The 7,742-nt window shown below is 43.9% G+C and overlaps 1 non-coding gene across 1 annotated transcript; it reads right to left on the bottom strand.

Moving 5' to 3' along the window:
• Positions 1-107: 107 nt before the first annotated feature.
• Positions 108-197, bottom strand: TRNAY-GUA (transfer RNA tyrosine (anticodon GUA)). The gene is given in 2 exon segments: positions 108-143; positions 161-197. It is a non-coding gene; the product is annotated as a tRNA-Tyr (tRNA).
• Positions 198-7,742: the final 7,545 nt, after the last annotated feature.

The raw sequence follows: 7,742 nt of genomic DNA, 5'->3' as shown, positions 1-7,742 counted from the left end.
CCCCGGCGCGAGCACCCGCGCGTCGCCCGCGCCAGCGGCAACGGCGGGGCCTCCTGACGGAAAAAAAAACGGCGGCCGCCCCGCGCGGCGGCGCAAAACCGAGCTGCTCCTTCGAGCCGGAATCGAACCAGCGACCTAAGGATTCCCGCGGGCCGCGCCTCTACAGTCCTCCGCTCTACCAGCTGAGCTATCGAAGGGAGCTGGCCGGGCTTTCCATTCCGCCGCACACAGCGTGGCCGCTCCTCACGGCGGGAACGGCCGGCGCGTAAAGACCTGCTTTAGACCGAGACCTGAAACTGCAGGCGACCCGAGTCTGACAGGGCGAGCGCCCAGCGGAGGGCGCCCGCACCCAGGGCCTCCTCCCTGCTACCGGCGGGTCGGTTAGCACAGGGGGCGAGGACGGTGCCCTCAGCCCCTCACGCTGCCGCCCTGTGCGCAGCCTCAGGGGGCGCGAAGGCAGCCCTTCGCTCTTCCCTCCGCCGAAGCATTGATGCCCTGTGCTTGAGAAGCGAGAAGCGTGGGTCTCATCGCGCCCAGACACCCCGCTTATGGGGCACCTGCTCTAGCCGCTACACGGGTATATTAAAATAAAGGCAGCCCAGACATCGCTCCACATCCTCTTGTGGCTGCACTTACAAACACACGAACTCTGCGGAGCTCTTAGGAGAAAAGGGTGCCGGCGCCTGCCCTAAAGACATGGGTTGGCGGTTACAGAGCCAAAAAAAAAAGGGGCAGGGGATCTTTCTGCAGCCCTGAGAAAGGCACTCCTGGGGTCAGCGTTTAAAGACACTCACCCACGGTGCCTGCTCAGTTCTTAGGTGCTCAAGTCTATTACAGAGCCCACCCATCAGCTTTTTCCTTTATTAATTTTAATGTGGTTTCTACCTTAATGGTCAAAACAAATCATCAAAACAGCATATGGTTTCTTATTCCAAACACATTTTTTTAAATTATTTACTTATGGAAAATTGTTAACCACTGCCATAGAGGAAATAACTCCCTGAAGCTATCCCTGCCATGAAGTACAAGCTACACTCAAGCATAACCTATGTATTATCTAGGTATTCCCCTATGCCAAAGTCTTAAGCTGGAAGTTATTTGTATAAATGAAGCCTTGCATGTATGGAGCTTGTACACACACACGTGCACAAGTACATGTTTATATACGTACCTATCCGAGCAGACCGCCTCTCCCCAGCCCAGGTGGGGAGCAGGGCGGGCAGGACAGCTTGGCTGGCAGCAGAACCGCAGGCCCTGGCAAAGCCCCTAAGGCACGGCGGGGGGGAAAAAAACCCCCAAACCCAACTTGCCTGCCTTACAAACCTGCTGTTACAGGGACAAAGTCGTATCATTGCATCTTTCACAGAAAAAAAAAATCAAATTTGTTTGAGTTTTTATTTGTTTATTTACAAGCAGTCTTTGCCTGCTCTTTACTAATAGGTGTTTGTTACCAATCTGCATTCACTGTGATTCACTTCTAGTATCCAGAGATGACAACACAGCAGGTTTCCCCACATCAAAGCTCTGACAGGAGTCTTTGAACTACAAAAGCTGTAATCAAAAAGTATGTGGAATAAAAGCCACCTTGAGACAGGATTTGTGTCGTCAGCCTCATAAGGTATGAAATGTCACCTTTTAGCATTCATTTATATTTAATTCAAAGTGAAAGGAGCCTGAAATAAAAATAGCATTGTTTAAACAAGTACCTTCTTGTATATTCCCACAGTAATACATGTGTTCTTATTTTGTAGGAAATAGATCCCGAAAGCATTAGCTGAGTCAAACTACTAAATTAATAAGTACTGATGGTCCTGTTGTTAAAAAAAAAAAAATCTAAAGATGCAGTTTGTTATGACATCCAGTAAACATTCTCCTTGGAGTACATCAGTAAGCACATACACACCTCACTTTTTTTTCTTTTTTAATCCTGTATGTATTACTGTCCTATGTGACAAGGTCTAATGTACCAAGTTTCTTGTGCGCATACATGACAAAAAAAGGATGGAGATGCATCCCCCTTTCCATCTCTTCTCAGCTTCTAGTAACTTCACAAAACCAAGCCAGATGTCTAGCTACTTGTCTCTGAAGAGACCCTACAAGTTTTTTTTCCAACTGTTCATTTAAGAGCATCCCTAAGAAAGAAGGTACAAACTAGCAGTCTGCCTCTGTAGCGGAATATGGAACGTCTCCCCCAAATGCCACCATGTTCAGGGACTGTCCCATCCCATCCCATCACATCAGGGCTGTCATGGCCCACAAGCCATCAGGCTCAGCCTCAGTAGACTTCTGGTAGGACATTCACCAGCCTGCAATATCTGAGTCCCATTATGCAAGACCTCCTTTCTGCTTTTGCTTGTCCTTCCCAAGGACAAAGGAGAGCTCGATTCCAGCCTAGACCTGAAGAACATGACCAGGTGCAAAGACACTTCTGCAGGTTCAGGGTGGCAGGATGAGGCAAATGTCACCATCACTCCAAGCTCATGGACCTTGAGTCACAGCGGGCATACTTCCAGTGGCACTTTGCCACTTCCCCATTGCCTTGGGACCGCTTAGTTGGGTCTCCTGACAAATCAAACCCAAACATCACTAGAACCACCTATTGGCATTTGGATCCTGCTTGGCTTTTGTAGTGTTCCCCAAGTGCTAACAGCAGTGGGCATCCCACTTCCAAAGACAGGACACTCACTCACAGTCTTACCCAGATTATTTGATAGGCGAAGTACCCTGGATGATCCTGTAATTTGCCCCGTTATTTATTCCTTCTTGCTAAGCTTCCTGCTGATCTGCAGGGAAAAAAATTCTATTAGGCATTCATTATGACCCTAACCAATGGCAGACGAGCGAGTCTGTTCCTGCTGGGAAACAGGTCCCTTTCTGTGCAATGCCGACACTTCAAAAAATTTCACGCAGCTGCAGTGGTATGAAGGTACCACACTATTTGTCCATATGTTAAGACCATATGCATATTACCAGGCTCACTTGTTACTGCTCCAATTCTGTGAGAGTTCCATCTATTCCCTGGCAAAGCCTTTAATTAATAAAAAAATACCAGTCATGATCCCATTTCATATTGTCACAGAGCTGAAATGATGGAAAAACTCTGAAGTCATGTGCAGAAGTTCACAATTCTTTGCTGCTATGCTCATCAGAATCTCATTGTGAATTCAGGCAGCCAGTTCGACATTTATCTGGACTACTAAGCAATACAAGGATATTCCCCAGAGGGCACAGGGCCTAACACCACTGACATGAAGTTAAGAATACTCAGTCTATCCTAAATGATCTCCCTGTAGGTTGTTCAGAAATCTTACAATGGAGGAACCCAGAGTCTTTGTGAAGATGATTCTTGGCACAGACAATCAACAAGGCACGCAACTGACTTCTTGCTATGAGAGCTTCAACCTTTGAATCTAGCAAAATTCCTACAAGGTAAACTCAGGAATTAGTCTTTTGAATTGCAGAAAACAAGTGACTTATTTCCTCAGCAAACAGTTTCCCAACTCAAAGACAATTGCTGCCAGTCTCATAGAACTAAGGTCGATACAGTAAAAGAAACACGTGATGATTGCTAAAATAAAGACCAAGCTCAGTGTAGGTGAGCTTACAGGTTTTTTACCAGATGCTTTCCTTTTAGCAGTCTTCAATGCCGTATCACCAGTTCCTCTAGTGACTATAATCTTCAGAGCTCTGCTCTGGCAGAAACACCAACTATGTCAAAACCACATGCATCCATCAAGTCTTCAGCCCAGCTACTTGACTTAATTCAATGTCACAGCACCACTCATTCAGCACCCAAGGTGATCTTGCTTGCATCAGCCCTGTGGGGGTTGAGCTTCCTCCCCATGTTTGGAGAAATTCCTGATGAAGAACACGAGGATACTCACCGGATACTCTTTTAAATTAAAATAGTTCTCCATATGGACAGCACATTATTATCTGCATCTGCTCCATGTCTCGGTACTGAAGATCCCAGCTCGTCATTTGTACTTGAGTCATGTCACAGTCAGTTCAGTGAAGCTGCAGTTCAGAGCAATTTCAACTTGCTGTGTGCCTTCAGAGTCACTTAGTCTTTTTTTTGCTTTTTTTTAAACTTCTTAGTATCAAAGTTTCTGAAGGGCAATATTCTGTTCATGGCTGTTGAAAATTATCTGCTTTTGCTGGAATTCTCTCTAAATGCTCCTTACAACATTTTCCTGAGATACTAAGTCTTACAGGATCAACCACTTCACCCAGAAGAGACAGCAAGCTCTGTGCACTTTGACTCAATCTATTTATACAGCCTTTTGGAGAGGGGAAAAACTGCTAATACCTCTAACTCAGCCTGTTAACCATGACACAGAAGAATTGTATGTACTTTGTGATTCCATTAATTTTGCTTTACTATATTGACAGGTCTACATTATTCATGCTAGCGTAGGAAGGGTGGAAATGTAAGGCTTAAAGACTACCATATCACAAAAATATCAAAATAATTGAGTATATCTGGACAGGATTAGAATTTATACTAGTGCATTAACCTCCATGACAATTGTGCACAAAAAACATCCTCTTGCACATTCCCAAAGCAGCCTATATCGGCTTCTCAAGGAGGCTGTATGACTACTCAAAGAATTCTGAGATGGCCTTTGGATCAAGCCTTGGACTGAAAAAAACTACCACAGTTCCCAAGTTCAGGAGATCAATAAAGCAGCTCCAGGGATATAGCCCTGCCAGGGACCTACACTAGGATCTGCTCAGGCACGTACACAAAGAACAAGTTACTTACTGTAGAACAATTGTAGTTCTCAGGGATGAGATTATATTTCAGATCTCATGAGCTGCTCTGCATCCCTGCTTCTGGCAATCCTCAGCTGTCATTGGCTTAAGAAGAAACTGAGGTCATGCTGAGCTCACGCTGTCTCTTGCACAGAGTGTGAGGAAATGGTGTCAGTGCACAGCTCTGATGGACACTGTCACTTATAAACCAAGTCCTAAGCCTCACTTATGCAAGTACAGTGGCAGCTACACTGATAGTACTCTTTTGGAGAGACAAGTTTCTGGTTGGCAACCACTTCACCTATGGTTTCAATGGCATGGGTATTAACTTATATGAGGCACTAGATGGGCAAACAGATTACTTTTTATGGGTTAAAAGTGGAACAGCCTTGAATCAATCAAAGGGGGAAAAAAACATTCCCAAATTTACACTAAGACATTACCTATGATCTCGCTATCAACTCTCCCAATAAAGAATAATGATACTGCTGCAAGATTAGATTATAATATTAATCTCAATTAACAAACTTTACTAATTTCTCAAATGCCACTTGTTTATTTTGGAAATCACGGAGGAATAATTTTACTAGTTCTGGTCAGGCATGCAAATGTTTTAAAAAAAGGATTTACTCCTTTCACAAACATACATACAACTTTGGAGACTGAAGAGATCGTTTAGAAGCCACCTGTTAATCAGGTATTAGCAGTACACATTTTCCCACGCTCTTCTGGAATTATGTCCTAGAAAGTCATCACTACAGATGCAAGAGAAGTCAACTTAATCCTTAGATTTTGCCAATGCCAGGAGTAAACAATTAGTTCTAATGCAAGGGCTTTGTAAAGCAGTCGGAGCCAGGCTGGGCCAACCAAACCGTCAGGTGGGTAAATGGTAGTCAGGCAGCAGTAAGTGTCCCAGCAGCAGCTTGAGCTGGATTCAAGCAAACAGTGTCAGTTCAATAGTGTCCTGGTGATAAATGGAAAGCACTGGCTTGACTTTCTACCCCCAAAATAAAAAACACTTCATAAAAAGAATAGCGTTCCAATCCCCTACTTTCCAAACTACCAACAAGACTCTCTCCTTCCCACTCCTAACACTGATTACAATAACAGGAGTCACGGAGACAAATTTTCCAGTATCACAAACGGCAATCCCAGAGATGCTGGCCTCTGCTGCTTGCACAACTGCAGTTTACCTCTTTTTTCAAGGCAGTGTTGCTCCCACGCCCCGCAGAATTCCAGCAGGAGAGGAGAGGAGAGAGAGCGGAGAGTGCTTACAGATGCAAAAGACTGCACACCTCCATCCTGGCTCCACTTCTGCAGTCAGCAATGAGTGTCCATGAAAGGTCCTTAGTTATTGCAAATGTATGTTCTGAGTTTGTGCAAGGATGCACGTTTATGAGAGTTTCAAAACCCTCAGGGTTAGGGTTGGAAAGATCCAAAACATTAACGACTTTCAGAGTAGACAACAGATAGCTGGGGATTTGGGGGCTGCTGGCTTACTAGAGACCTGAGATAGTTCAAAGTTTCCAAACTAAGAAGGGACTGGGGTAGCTCAGCTGACTTTAAATTCAGCGAAGAAAACAAAAAAATACATTGGTGAATATGGCAGGGTAGATAAGAAGTTAAGGTTAGGAGAAACAGAGGGAGCAAAGAAATAAATACTGGTATTTTGTTTCTTCCATTGTACCATGCCTTGAATTTTCTTATTTTGAAAGCAAAAGGAAGCAGGTACTCTTGACCCTTATTTCCTGCATCCCTCCTGCTGTCTGCAAAACTAATTGCTATTTCCAGCATCTGCCTTTGGAAGACAAGAAGGATCTTATTTTAAGAAAGACATAGTGGGGGAAAAAGTAGTATGCTTGTATGTGCAATGTTCAGATGTAGGGCTTGGGTATGTACCGAGCAACACTTGAGCAGATTTGAACATACAAATAGTTAGAAATAGGAGTTATTTCACTCCCTGCAATTTTAAGTTAGGCCCTTGCCTTTTCTGTGTGTTTTGGCTTTTTTCTTGCTGCCACAAACCCTACACCATCATGTGGCAACAACTGGTGAGGTCTCACCCCTTCTCTCCCACTGGGTAGAAAAGTATGTATTTGGCAGCTTTTGCTCCTAGGAGAAAAGAAAGGTGGATGTGGGAAATCCCCAGATTTAGAGTGAGCCACTGCAGCTTCTAAAGCTCATCACCCTGGAGGTGGAACAACACAAAACATGGTTGACCTACAGAACTACTAGGTGATTTTTAGAATCATTGATAAATCCTCGTGTATCTTCTTCCCTCTCCTGAATATGCCCACAAGTCCTCCACTCTCTTAGGAATCTCCCTTCGTTCCTTTCTGTCCCATACATACGGATCTTGGAGGAAGTCAAACAAGGTTTTCACAGAAATGAAAATCAGTCTAATTTGTGTGAAATTGCATAATTTATCTATTGCCTCTTACTGTCTCTTAGAGCAGCAGTATAAACAGAGGACAATAAGCTTACAAAAGCATCCATGGTAAAAATGATTCAGTATACAAGTACAAATGGCAGATGAAAAGCAAACAGGAGAGCTAGCCCAGCATCAGAAGAGACCTCTTTAGGATTTGAGAGTCTGCACAAATGCATGTGGGAAAGAAGAGAGAGGTTAGGATTAGGAGGTAGCATCTGGCAAGTATCTGTCTACATTTATACAACAATGTGACAATCTGAAAGAAGCTTCATTTTAAAGAAAATCTTATATACTGAGTTGACAAAATAGCCTATAAAAATCAAGTTTTCTTATTCTGAAAGAAGTTGCTTGAACCATGCCTTAAAGGTTTGTAAGAAATGACTGTGCATTTCACACAGCCAGGCTCCACAGACTATTGGCTAATAAGAACCATAGCACCTTCTAAACCTTCTTCTAATTTCTGGTAACTTCCATCCACCTGCCATCTTTCTTTTAATTTTTTACTTGTTGAATACAAGTTTCCAAACAGCACAGAGCCAGTCCAGATCTACAGCAT

Source organism: Ciconia boyciana, chromosome 2 (genome assembly GCF_034638445.1).
Source record: "Ciconia boyciana chromosome 2, ASM3463844v1, whole genome shotgun sequence".
Lineage (NCBI taxonomy): Eukaryota > Metazoa > Chordata > Aves > Ciconiiformes > Ciconiidae > Ciconia > Ciconia boyciana.
Note: the sequence above shows the minus strand (reverse complement) of the source record. Positions and strands in the feature narration are given on the sequence as shown.